Source organism: Saccoglossus kowalevskii, chromosome 15, assembly GCF_978046115.1.
Source record: "Saccoglossus kowalevskii chromosome 15, keSacKowa6.1, whole genome shotgun sequence".
NCBI classification, from domain to species: Eukaryota; Metazoa; Hemichordata; class Enteropneusta; family Harrimaniidae; genus Saccoglossus; species Saccoglossus kowalevskii.
This window is the reverse complement of record NC_140655.1, coordinates 14,518,368-14,533,846: the sequence shown is the minus strand read 5'-3', so window position 1 is coordinate 14,533,846 and position 15,479 is coordinate 14,518,368. Positions and strand designations below refer to the sequence as shown.

Genomic DNA, 15,479 nt, shown 5'->3' with positions numbered 1-15,479 from the left:
CACCTGAATACTCACACACAAAAAAACACTTTCTAATAGCTGCGAGTGTCCACGAACCTGCACCTATGAACACAGTGTTTGTAATCGAGCGAAAACAACTTTTGCGGCTTGTTAATTTACTTTATTCACACAGAGCAGAATTCGAGGAGAATCTAATGATAACGAATTTAGAGTCTACGTTTTCAGAATCCTTAAATCCACATTCAGATGCAATATTACAACTGTACCCATCATCAATAATATATTTACTGACCAATTTATATGTGTCAAAAAATCATGTTTAAATTATGTTTTTGGTTTATACAGTTATGGGTAGAGAACATGTTCTAGTCAGCAATTTTCGAATACCAGCAATATCAATATTATATATAGTAAGCATTGCAGGCATCTTGAACTTTAAGATTTTGTGAATACTCTAAGCACCATCTGATTCTAGCTTTCTGGGAGCAGAGGTATTCCTGTGAAATCATTGTTATGATTCATATATACTGTACATTTAGTGTACATAATTCACACGCCACCAATTTGGAAATGAAACAAGCAAAACTCAAAGACGTAAAATGACGCTCATGCAATTTTACACAGATGTTACAATTGTATGAATTATTTGCGCAAAATAACAGATTTTTAGGAGATTAGTAAAATAGAAAAAAATACATAAATAATTGTGCCATGCAATGGTGATAAATAAACAATATTTTATAATGTAGACCTTTCAGGCACTGTAGATCTGAAATTATATTACAAGTGTCTCAGATTGAACATTATGCTTCAATTATGTTATTCTATTATTCAAATGTTGGTAACAGTGACAAAAACAAGAATCTAATAATTTAAATCACGATGCTGGCAAACGTTTTGTGCAAACCATGGAAATGATTGGAGGTTTAAAACCAGATCACAATTTAATTTTTCCTAGTTATTTATATTTGAGTGTAGTACTATATTCAACTAGAATCAGATTCTTGAGAAACAATTTGTGAAACGAAATCGACATAAGCGAGAAATGTAACAGTACTGTCATATCGGCCTAATGACCTTTTACTCCCGTCTTAAAATATAATAAATAATGTATGCAAAATGACCCACTTTTAAGCAGATTAGAACTTTAACAATGAAACGTAAACCCGCACAAAATATGGAAGAAATAAAAATGAATACATTTCAGCAAAATAATGTTGCCCTACTAGATTCATAGAAAAACAATATTTTCTGATATACAAATTAAGACAATCATATTTTCTGACACTTTTCATTGTTACGTCTGTATAGTAATTGGATATATTTCCATCTTAATTAATGCAAATCAATATAATTCGTAGTTTGAACGTTTTGTTTCACAATGGATACGATATGACTAATTTTGATTTTGAACTATTAACTATTTGAACTATAACTATTATAAATAGAGTCAATTTGTAGAAACATAACTTAATGGTGTGGGTAAGAACACAAATCGAAGCGTAGTCAAATAAAACACTTCCATATATCCGATGGCGTAGTTAGACACGTTTCTGCTTGGCAAGGCGCGACAAAATAACCCTGAACACCTGTATGAAGTCGTGGTGTTCTACCAAGTTTGTATCAATGTATTATTATTTTTTTATTTCATCTGAAAATAATGTATTGTTTTCTTGTCCTGGCCTTGTTAGTTTAAAAAAAACATGTGAAGATGTGGTTCAACTCCAAAAACTGAGCTTAATATTTCCTGAATAGAGAGAATTGATTGTGTACTGCACATTATATTCGATCAAATAACTTGACGTAACTTGAATAGTTGACGTTTCAAGTTAGTCTTTCATGTCAGATCTTTAAATATCCGTCCCTTCAAATCACATGTTGATTTGTTGATTTATTTATTATCTCATCTTGTTTTGAGAAAGCTAATATTTTTAAGGCATTTTTAAGGTATGACTCAAAAGAAAACACTGTAAATGGAATGAACATATAAGTTACAAGTGAAAACAAATCAATAACCTATTCCTTAATAGTGTTACCTCTGACATCAAGCTAAATAGTTCAAAAAATATATCAATATCTTGCATACATTTTTAATATAGAATTTTCTGGAAACAGTATGTGGGTGCGATATGTAGGATTTAAAAACTACGTCAGAAATATGTAAATTATTCTTGGCCAATTCAACCGCATATAAACATAGCGTGCTCTCAGGTTCAATTCATTCTGACACTACTGATTGTGTTTGCATTGTCTGCAGTATCTACGTGAGTATGATAAAATTTATGCTATGAATTGTTTGCAGCATATCTATCTATCTATAGCATCTCTCATGCATGAAAGTATTGATTATTCAAAATTCTTTCTTTGCATATACGCTTTTCATTTTTTTGGGTTTATTGGAACTGCTAATATTGGCCACATAGAATTCGTTCTTGTGTATCTAAATTTTGTATTTTGCTTTCTTATTTCGGCTGAGATTCAAAGAATAAAATGTGTACATGTTTTATCCTTATTCTGACTATACAATGTACTTAGATTAAATGCGATCATAACGTCACTATTTAACGTGCAGTCTTGAGTACCTATATGTTAGCTAATTGAAAACATGTTTTGCAATTTAAAACTACGAATAGCACTAATCGCATGGTAATTGTTTATTGACACTCGCGTATATGTCCGACTTTCTTTGATAGCCTATTTATGTTCGGTTGTGAGTAAAATGTAGTCTATACATATTAGCAACGTAACTCCGATGGTAAACACATCGTAGTGTAGTATATGCTAATATACAAGGTTTTGTATTTGTACGGCGATTTCCAAATGCATCTAAAATACGATAACAATGTTATAGATTGTTTTTAGTGTTATATATGTACCTTCCTCTCATTTGGATTGAAATCATTGTGTAATAACTATTCAAATAATATGACACATCGTGAATACTGTTCACATTTAGCTGTCTTTATTTGCTGTGACGACACGTGATGTAATGTAGTTCAGATATAAAAATGACTATGAACGTTTGTTGGGTAGAAATATTAAAGATCAATACAGGCTAGTACTGTTTTAGTGTTTGTCCCAGTTGTTTTTAGTAATTAAGATGTTGACCAACATGATTTATGTACACGCATACTAATGTTGATGTCCCACTCAACTGTACTATGTACTGTGTAATTACTTAGTGAATATTGTAGCTGCATATTAGAAAAATGAATGAAATTTGTGTTTTGTACTATATAAATATTATCTTTTTATAATAATTATTATTTAACCTGGCTGACTGAAATCAGAAAGCTAAGAATGATGGAAAACACAATAACTTATGACTGATAATGAGACAATCAATTTATATACAAATTATTATTTTCAGAAATCAAGGTATATTCAGAACTAAATCATGTTTATCATTTAGTGGTTTTACTGTGTCATTAGTAACGGTTTTAATATTTGATTCAACAGACTTGGTTACCGTTCAGAAGAATTGGTTACTATGCTTCATATTCAATCAATATGTATATTTGTTATGATGGCGATGTTTGTACATTGCATCAACACAGTAAGTGATAATTAACATACTGATATCAATCAAACTCATTAGTCTCAGCATTTTAAGTTATCGGATCAAGAATTTTAATTTGTTTTATACTTCACAAGGCAGCTTCTTCGGAACCACCTGAAGAAACGGAAAGTCCTAATACTATAGAGTCTGATATAAAGTTAACCGATGAGCAACTAGCTGAAATTAAAGCAATAGTAGTCGCTGAAGCAAGTGGGGTCGGTGCGAGAAAAGCTATAACTAGCCTTTCAAAGCGTTGGAATAATGCTATTGTGCCATATGTGATATCATCAACATGTAAGTATATGTCTGTTTGATAGTTTGTGCTTTCATGTATCAAGTTTTCAGTACATAACATGTATCTATATTATTACAGGTCAATCTGATGCTGCCGTAATAAAAAAAGCGATGACCTACTGGGAGAGCAACACTTGTATTAGATTCCCACCGTATAACTCGGGCGCAGGGCATTCTGATAGAATTAGCTTTAAAAAAGATAATGGGTAAGGTTACTAACAATTTTAGTAACAGTCTTTGAGCATATTAGTTAATGTCTGTGCCGTTGCCGTTTTTGGCGTTGTTGTGTGAAGGTTTATATTATTAGTGATACATTTCTGTATATGTTACCTTTACGTTGGTCGCACTGGTAATGGTGCTCAAGATATTTCTATCGGATATGGTTGTGCATATGTGAGTTACGTTTGTATTTAAGTGTCTTTTTTCTGGTATACTTTTGGTGTATTTTTTGTTTATGAAATAAATATGTGCGTGATATCAATTAAATAATAATTAAATTATAATTATGCTGAATAGTCATTGTTACGTCAATACTGACATAAAAATGCGACTGTTGAATTGACCATAACGTCGTTAGAAAGATATTTACGTAGAAAAATAGTACAAAATACTACACATTGATTTATCTTGATAATATGTAAATCAAGTTAAATGATTATATTATAAAACTCGATTAGTAAGCATAGAATTTTTGATCTTTCACATCGGGTAGTATGAGATTTCACATTCTGTGTAATCCAATCTCTGATAGCTTATAGCCTCTACAACACAGAGGCATGGAGACCAAATTTTGCAGCAATGAGCATTTGAGCATCTCAACACAGATACACGTGCCAATTGTGACAATTTCTTTCCTGACAATTCAGATATCAAGACAGAATATTCGATGGCCCAGATAATAATGAACATGACATATAATCCTCAATTTTGCTAAAGCATTTTGAATCAGTGGCGATCTAAAATGTTGTGCCATGATGTATTTTGACGATCTTCATTAATAAATATTAGTTTGTCTGAATTTAGGACCAATTTGTCAAACAAAACCACAACAAAACAATGCATACATAATACAAGGGTGTCAGAAAAATACATATAATGCAATATATTTTCAAGTCACACCACATTCATCAATTATCTTTTACATACTAGTAATTGATTATACAGATACTGACATTTTCTTATGTGCCCACTCACTTCTTTTGTATGTTGTTGCGTTAAACAGAAAGGAACTATTGCTCACAAAATTGGTCATGCAATAGGATTCTGGCATGAACAAAGTCGCACAGACCGAGATGATTACGTTACAGTCACAATTTCAACAAATATACCTCTGCGGATGTTAATATGTACAACGTGCCATACGACATTGGATCGATTATGCATTATGGTGCTAAGGTAGGACTATATTGTAAATATTAAAACATTAACTGTATTCACCATATGTGATCACTCATAATACGACCGGTCCTATGCGATATATCTTTACATTGGAAGCTTGTATATTAATTAACCCACCGAGTTATAAAGTCAACTTTTGTCACCATTCTCAAATGTCAAACCTACATACTCTTTAAGTTTCCAAACTTATGCCCATTCTACTCGCAATTGTCAATTAAATATAACCTATTTTGCCGAGAGAATAATTATGACTTTCAAAGGGGTATCGTGCAGTTACAAACTAAATATCCCCTCATACATGCAATGTGTGATATTTACAAGTCAAAATAAATTCAGTATTTCAGCACGAATGGACAGAATACAATAACAGCGAATAACCCAGCTGACCAAGACAAAATGGGCGAGCGTGATTATTTGAATAACGCTGATATTTTTTTAGCCAATATAATTTATGACTGCCCAGGTATGTATGTATGTATTTTTGATTTTTTTATTCTATTAATTAATAATGTTACCCAGTTCATTCATATTTGTGATGATGCAGATAAAAAAAAATGATCAGCATCAGAGCAAATTTTTCATTGTTTTACATGTGATTGGACACACTTCGTCATACTACTTTATGGACAAACTTTTATGAACGTGCAAATATCAGCACCGAATAGCATGAACACACTTGTACGGTTACTGGCAAAGCTCATTTAAATAACACCTAATTTTATACAGTTGTGTTTTCTTTGGTTTCTGGTGATATCCAGTTATAATTTAGTTTTTTCACTGTTTTTTTTAGCTATTCGAGCTCGTTTTGTATCAATGTATTACGTTATAAAATTGTTGTTGATAACAAATTTTTCAGCTCTGCCAAAAGCAAGCACAGAAGCAGTGTTTCCGTTTGATAATCAATGTAAATCTCCATATAAAGTTAATAGTCAAGCTAGTTTGAATTGGGCAAGACATGCACTACAACAGAATGGAGAAAATAGAAGCTTCTGGGTTGATGGCACGATTTCAGGCAGTACAATTACATTCAGTGATGGTTCAACAATGTCAGTAGATTCGTCTTTGTTTCACAGTAATGAACAAAATGGAAGTGGGCAATGTCTCCATTTGTGGTGAGTACAAAATACAAGGCCTGTTTTCATTATTACATTTTATTCCGTATTTGCTTTGTATGTTAAAACAGTTTGATGTTTATTTAAACACTGTCAGAATGACGATATACATTGCAGAGTAATTTAATTATCATAAAATAGCTATCTGAACAACTTGTCATGTAGTACGAAGGTCGTGAGTTTATAGGTGAGTAAATCATTTTGAGTACATATTGCCGTTATAAAGCGATCAAATACAATCATATTTACAGGTGGTACAACAATGACTGGAAATTGGATGATACGACGTGCGACTACAATCAGAAGTATCTATGTGCAGGTACAGTGATCGTTATGTGTATATATATGTATTATAGTTTTCCGCAAAAAGTTTCAATGAATACTCACGTTTTACATTTACATTTATACGGCAATACATTCACGTGTTCTGAAAATATTCCATTTATAAGTGATGTCTTATTAATAATGTTGTAATGGTCGTATATTCAACAGATTTACCGCGTCCTAGTTCTAGTACAGCGCATCCGGCTAATGCTCAGTGTGATTCTGGATCTCTATTCCAAGTTGTTGACCAGAACGATTTAGAACGTGGACAGATCGTAATTAAAACAAATGGAGAGAATAGAAGTTTCTGGGTGGATGGGAGCATATCAGGCAATACCATTACGTTCACTGGTGGTTCAACAATATTGGTTTATTCAGAATTGTTTCAACCAAATGAGCCCAATGGAAGTGGTTCCTGTCTCCATTTGTGGTAAGTGCATATGATATATACTATGTATTATGTTGTTTTTGTTATTATTGATAGTGGTACTATGGGAAATACAGAAAGACTAATTACATGTTTTAGCACAGTTTTAAAGTAAGACGTTCCTCAAAAATAAAAAAAAACTATTGTCATTATGTCTTCATTTGTGACATTTTAGGATAAAATGAAAATGTTATTCACAAAATGGTATTAAAATAGCATTTTAGTATAACTTACAATTGTATTCTATGACAAAAATATGTTAAAACTAAGCCAGGTGACTTATCGTGAACAAATGATATTTGTTATATCAATATGATTGTTTCATCAATAATTTCATTGGATTTGAAAAACAAATCTACTCATAAATATAAACACATTTTGACAAAATTGCATTTTACCTTCAGTTGCAAATTTATTAGCATCGTGCTTACAAATGCAAACAATTTCATCGGATTAAAAAATCTCTTCTGTCCTTATATACAGGTATTATAACAATACATGGAAATTAGACGACACTACATGCAACTATGCTCAAAAGTATTTATGTTCTGCTTAAGCTGTAAGTATCATACAAACTAAATAATTATAAATTTGATGTTAGGTCTAACTAAATCTTCTCTTTTCTCGCGCCCACATTTGTTGTAAAATTAACTAAAATTCTTGAAATTGACTGTATAATGTATTTCTGCTGGGCATCATGTTAACTGAATATTTTTAACTGTAGAGCTACCAGCCATTATTTGGGCGCCACTATCTGGCAGCTGAATAGTTTCCTCGGACATATAGCATGTATAGTGGAGAATAAAAAATAGTACATGAAACAATTGAGCATAATAATAATGACATCTTCGAGATTGTCACTGTTTTACTCTTGATTAATTGTAGCCTAATATTGTATGGCTGTAATTTTTTTAATGCAATTTGAATAAAAAAAATTAATAAAAATCTTGTTTGATACTGAAAGTAGATAATTATATATTATATAACTCTATTGGATGCATAATGGACTGATATTGTAGCAAACATCCGATTTGTCGTTTCATGAACCAATACAATTATTTATTAAGTTGTGAATCATTTGTTTTTGTACGTAAACTGAAAATCACTTTTTTTTCATTTTCTATATAACGAGTATTGTTGCATGTCTTCAACGTTTTTATGGATGGTAAACACATCTTTAAATCAAAGTCTTAATTATTAATTCTCTTATTGCAGGAAATCGCCGGAAATGAAGGGTACCTCATTCATGAAATCACTCCGCGAATATATTACTGCAACCGCATGCCTCGTAAATAAATCGTACGTGTAGTTTAGTTTCATGTCTAATGTAAATTTAGTTTATTATTAGTGTTATTGCATGCTATAAAACGTGTTGAATTGCAGGACAATAAATAATCTAAAGCATAAATATTGAGTCTTTTATCGTGATGTGTATCGTAGTGTGATGGCATGCATTTTCGGTGTATGATAATTCCAATTGTTTGAAACTTCACAAAGGAGCAATTGTAGTTCAGTATTGTACCACAGTATTAAAGACCTACAGTCTGTTATGAGTTGAATTATGTTGACACACAATTAATACTTCCCATGTGACCCACAAGGATGCGGTGCGACAAATGTGACACTTAAAATAAACTTGCTAAAAGTCAGGGAGAGATTCATCAATCAAAACGTGACAAGCGCATCCTGCTCTGTTGTGGCAGCCACCACATACCGACACTGCAATATGCAACACAAAACCGATCGTTGACAATTGTGTTACAAATAGGACGTAGTGTGCAGGAAACACACACTACACTTACACTAGGAAGATATCATGTAAACTACTTGATTACTAGTCAGAGAACACTTCCAGCTTTAAAATTCCTCGCTCTGCTTATAAAATTGCTTACAGTTCTACTAATTACTTAGGCGTACGTTATATATTATCCACCAATAACTATAAGCCATTGATTGATCACACAGTTTCTACGCTTCGTCTCTCAAAGGAAAGTCTTGCAGATGCTTACTGCATTATATTTATGAAAACAAGCCATGTATGGCACAGTTATAATAATATAGTTGGAACACAAACATGTCAGATATAGATCCAGAAGCTGATGCTTAATTTTGTGTCTGATTTTCAAACGAGTACGTGTCCATATTGAGAGATATTGACTGGAAAAGCTTTTTAAATACATCTCTATATCGATGACAGGATGTATAATGAATATCAAATTTGAACATGATCAATCGAAGCATGTCAGAAATATAGCAGTAGAACCGCATTTTAACAAACAAAATGGCAGCCAGTTGGCTATTTTAAATCAGTTGGCCATTTTAAATGACGTGCAGCAGGGTTCAATAATGTTTAATGTATGTATAAGGTTGAACAAAATCCAACTGTAAACAGCAGAGATCCGGTTGCGGAATGCCAGAAATGCTTGATTTTGATTATTTTGTATCACAAAATGCCATCTTGAATCAGATCATGAAACAAATCGGTGTGCACATGTATAATATGTACGTGTGAAGTTTGAATCTGATCGGTTCAGGCACGGCTAAGACACAAGTTCGGCCCCACACACAAGGGTCGTTCTATAAGTTCATAAAGTTTTTTGACTGCGTCCAAATGTGAACAAATATGCATTTACCATTAGGTAGGCTATACGCCTATAACACGATTGCTGTTGACGATTCATTGCTCGACAAAAATTCTGCGAAAGCAACATGTACGTGATTCTCTATCAATATGATTACAATTAAATTAACGAAACCATTTACATATATAACCTTGTTTCGAAATAAATAAACCAACAGCAGTTTAAGGTATTACTTCCCATCCAGACATCAGCAATCATTTGTGGCAAAGGTATTTTCCCACAATAACGTTGTATCTGCCATACAACTTTTTGAGTTACAGTACAGAAACGGTATTGTAATAAATTAATGCAACGACATTGCAGAACATGTCAACTGTAGAATGTACACACAATAGGTTGGAGAGATAGGAATATTACTGTATGGTGTGGGTGGTTTATGATTTTAAAATCATTTTTTATCATGAAGTATGATACAATGATGACCAGTAGAGTAATGTTTATGTTCAAAGTTAATAAATAAGTGCCAGTTGTTTCTTTTCCTCCAGACTTTATATTTTCAAATTTCTCAGTTTTGTAATGTCCAATTAAAAGTTAACCAAATCCATACATCACCGGTACTTGGCAGTAAACACAAATTTATACAGTAGTACTCTAATTAACGTATGCCCTCACAAAAGGCGTTAGAGAGAATATACGGATAAAACGCCCCTTTGGCTAACATCAAACACATGATGGCGGTATGAGACGATGCAACTTTAAAGGAGAGCATCAAATGATGTAGCTGGATCAAATGATTTTTAGTGAAAAATTGATCCAGTTATTCTACACCAACACACATATCCTACGTAAAGTCATGTCATGCATATGTGTGAATGGCCGTCCCATCCTCAAAACCAGAGTGACACGAATTCGTCTGATTAGCAACTGTAATTTCCAAAAGCTGAATATAGCCGTCAACAAATAATACTGTGAACAATTAAACTATTTTAAAAATATAGCTTGAGCATGATAGTGGTCGAGGTAGGTGGATATCCATCTGCGAAAGACAGATATCATGAATATTGATGATCTCGAAGCGCATTTTTTGATACACTAATAAAAAAACGGCAACTATGAAAATGTGATGTACGCGGAACTAGACGCATGCAATTGAAAGGGAAGCGATCATATCACACCATCATGGGGTAAAAACTGAGTGGAGTAACCAAAAGGTTGCAAAATGCTACTTTTATCTGACCATCTAATCCAATTGTCATTTGTGATAAATATGAATACCCAATACACTACTAGTTTACATATCAAAAATAACGTCATGTGTAATTACTGATGTCGTTTGAATCATGCCCTCCGGTGACTGAGTACTTCTGTATGTAGTATGTAGTCTATTTGTTTGTCGCCTATAATATAGCGACATTTCTTTAAAACATAATTTTCTTTAAGGATCAAATCACAATGATACAAACGTGTGACTTACTTGCATTACGTAAACGCTTTTTACACTAAAGGGAGATTTGTTATAGGAATTTTACATTACAAAACACACAAAATCTGCTAAGTTGCCTTCTGTGCATGAAAGCCGGTTATTGATTTTGCTGTTCTTTTTTCGCATTTTTTTAGTTGACCCCTAAAAATTTAGGTAAACATTCTATTTGTTTCGCTCAACAAGGTGATTGAAACAGATCTGTTAATGAATTGCAGCTTTTTTTTTCAGTGAAAAATGTTGCTCATAAATTCAGATAAGTAATATTTGTCATAAACTGTGAGAAAAATGTTTCCTTGGATCAGATTAAAGGTTGATCATTTTAATATTTTCACGTACATATGTATTCGGGACATTTGTATGTATGTTATTACCAGGTTTTGAAAGAAATATAAATTTTTATTTTTTCCCCCACCGCCATTCAGTTCAAAGTGTGATTTTATCTGTTTCAAGGACAATTATTTGAGTAAAATGCTACTGACTGACCGAAATTTGCTCACAACACTTTTACTCACTTTTCCATTGTAAATTACAATCACAACAATTACTATTTTGGGTATGTGGATAAAGCTACACACACAAATTCACTAACGGATACCACTTTGGAGTAGCCTTGGGTAAGGTCTGCAAGTGCTCCACTTATCAACTCTTGGTTGATATCCAGTCTATGTATCTCTCCCTGATTTGACAATGTTGTACGTTTTCTTCATGTTTTCTTCAACTTGCTTGTGGATTCTGATGTTGTCGGAGTTTGCTTATCGACGTGTAATATTGGCATTCTATTTTTTCTCGTACAGAATAATAAAGACAAAGGATTTGCTTAATCCCACAGCTCGGTTTTGATATTTTGAATACTATGACTTTTAACGAGTTATTTTAAGCGTCACATTTGTTGCACACGGATCACATATGACACAACGCACAGAACAGTTATGTGTCTACATAATTCTAACGCATAATAGACGATTACTGTGGGTCTTTAATGCTGTGGTACAATACTGCACTACAATTGTTCATTTGTGAAGTTCCAAACAATTAGATTTATCACACAACGGAAATGCATGCCACCACACTATCACGATAAAAGGCTTATTTATGGTTCAGATTATTTAATGTCCTGCAATTCAACAAGTTTTATAGCATTCGATAACACTAATAATTAACTAAATTAGCCATGAAATTAAACTAATATTAAGATATTAATTTAAAGATGCAATTTGTATGATACTTCATACTGTCCACCAAATCGGATTAGTATTTACCATACACAAAAAAGGCTGCGTTTGCTGTAAGACATGCAACAATATTCGCTAGATAGAAAATAACAAACAATAATACGCATGTGCAGTGACTTTCATTTTACGACAACTCATATGTGTGCTACAATGTCAGTTTATTTTGAATCCAATAGAGTCCAATATATGTATCAACTTTCACTATCTAACAGGAATATTAAAAATGTTCTTGTTCAAATTGCATTTAAAAAAATATTCTGAAGATGCCATTATAATTATGCTCAATTGTTTAATGTACATATATTTTTGTTTTTCATTGTACAGGCTTCATGTCCAAGGAAACTATTCAGTTGCCAGATAGTGGTGTTCCAATGATGGCTGGTAGCTCCACAGTCAAGGACACAAATATTCATTTAACATGAGGCCCAGAAAAAAAAAATTGTATGTAAGCGGTCAATTTTCACAGTGAAATATAATAATTTAAGAACAAAAAAGTGTGAGCGCGCATTGCTTTTGTAAAACAAAATGGGAAGATTTGTTTAGGCTTCACATCAGAATTATTTAGTTTGTGTACACTGCAAATCTAAGTGTTTTAAAATATGACACATTTTGTTCCCACCTTTAAGTGACTTATATTTAAACAGTTTTTTTTCTTAAAATCGCATATGAGTTATTTTACAACACTACTGTTTTAACGAAAAACGACGAAAAACTGTGATAATAACCTCAAACAACTAATTTAGTAATTTTATAAATTTATTAGTTGTCTGGGTAATAACCAAGGGATGAGAGACTTTTTACCTCGTCGAAAGCTACGGTAATTGCGACCCAATCAATTCCGGGAAACGCAGTGACCATGCAGTGAGGCCCTAAATGACACACACCTTTATGCATTTTGGATATGAATTCAGTTTTATTACAGACTTCCGGGTAACAAACATTCGTAATGTAATTCACTCTGGTGAGGGAATAGTCAAGGATAAATAAACATGGCGACAATAATGCTACATTTTATTTCCTGTCTTTGCTAGTTTTCGCGCCCATATAAACTTATGTTAGTGAAATATGTTGTATTTTTTACCTACCTATTTAATTTGTTTTTTGCAAACATGTTTAGGCAGAAAATTTGGATACTTAGAGGCGCCCGGGAACCAAAATTTTGGACGTGAATCCCTCCGGCGACGAAAAAACGGCGATAATATCCAGGGGGAGATTTGTTACCTCGGCGATAGCTACGGTAATTGCGACCCAATCTATTCCGGGAAACGCAGTTACCAGTGAGACCTTAAATGATGTAATTCTCTCTGCTGAGAAAATAGTCAAGAATAAATAAACATGGCGACAATAATGCTATATTTTATTTCCCGTCTTTGCTAGTTTTCGCGCCCATGGGGTTTTATAAACTTATGTTAGTGAAATATGTTGTATTTTTTACCTACCTATTGAATTCTTTTGTTGCAAACATGTTTAGCCAGGAAATTGGGAAACGTTCTTAGGGGACATACATAAATGTTTCGTAAATGTAAAGTTACACCAAAAATAAACGGCAAGACTCAGAATACGACAGTGGCAGACACCAAAACGTAAAGGCAAATAAACACGTGAAGCATAATCATTTTTTGTTGTTGGCATTTTCATTTATTAACATACAACATCCCCCGGAGGGGATGAAAAGGATTACAAATCAGATATTAGTAAAAGAAAAATAACTACATGAAAAGTGAAGAAACATAAAGCATAAAGAAAATAAAAATGATAAAAAATGTGTATACAAGGAATGCGTTACTGGCTTAGTTTATGAAGGTGCTGCTGTCTTATATTAAAACAGTTTTTTTTAATATTGAGCTAAAAGCAATTGATATTTTCCGTCACTTAGTAATGATATGAATTTATCTTCATTACTAATTTTGTCAAAATATGGTATACATTTATTAGCTACAATGTAAAATTAAGTTAAACCTATTTCATTGTAACGAGTACAATTTAAGACAAAATGTTGTTCATCTTCAACATGGTCATTGTCACACATATTGTAGATTCTGTCTTTAAAATCCAATCCCATATGCCGGCCTGTTTTAATTTTCAGACAGTGGTTGCCAAGTCTAAATTTTGTTAAGGATTTGCGAAGTTCACTGTTTTTCATAATTGTTAAGTAGTTTTCTTGTTCTATTTTGGTTTTAAAAGGTTTCTAGGTTCTTAGTTTATTTTTAGAATTAGATTTTTCTGTTGTTATTATTTATTTCATCTTTCCACTCAATTGTAAACTCTTCTTTTAATTTCTCATCAATTGTTTTTAATTTTGATGAGATAATATTTGTTACATTTAAAAGATAAGAATGGTTTATATTTTTCAATATCGAATCAAGTTTTTTAAACCATTTACTTTTAATAATTTTATTGACATGGTATGCTTCTTGAAGTAGAGTATTTCTGGAGTTTGCAATACTATTGGCATATTTTATCATTTGTTTCTTAATAAAAGAGTCAAGAGGCAATTTTCCCAATTCACTATATATTGCCATGATAGGTGTATTTTTTGGGATACCAAGAATGTACCGATAGTATGTAAGCTGAACATCCTCTACAATTGATTTTGTAGAACTTTCTTCTCCCCAAATGTCGCTCCCATACACAATAACTGGTCTGATAAGCTCATCAAACAGTGACAGTAGTATGGACATGTCCAGATCACCAGATCCAATTTTGGCCTTTAATGAGAATAAAGCTTTTATTTCTTTTCTTTTTAGTTTTTTCATGGCATCTTTAAATTTACCATTTGGACTCATAATTAAGCCAAGATAATTGAAATCTTTAACTATATTGATTTCTTTTCCTTCATAAAAGAATATTTCCTTGTTTAGGAGTCTGTTACTTTTTTATTGAATATCATTATTTTCGTTTTATCTGTGTTGACTGACAACTGCCATTTTGATGTGTAGGCAGAAACTTTATCCAGACAGTTTTGTAATCTCTTTTTGGATTTTGAGAGAATCACAATATCGTCTGCATAAAGAAGGCAATTAATGGGTGTGTTGTGTAACAGTGCAGGGTCAAAATAATCATTATCAAAAATGTCAGGCAGGTCATTAATAAATAAATTACACAGA

The 15,479-nt window shown here is 32.5% G+C and overlaps 1 long non-coding RNA gene across 1 annotated transcript; it reads left to right on the top strand.

Moving 5' to 3' along the window:
- Positions 1–2,138: 2,138 nt before the first annotated feature.
- LOC146733974 (uncharacterized) lies at positions 2,139–3,709 on the top strand. Its single transcript, XR_014931675.1, has 3 exons — positions 2,139–2,225; positions 3,421–3,517; positions 3,616–3,709. It is a non-coding gene; the product is annotated as an uncharacterized LOC146733974 (long non-coding RNA).
- The last annotated feature ends 11,770 nt before the right edge of the window (positions 3,710–15,479 follow it).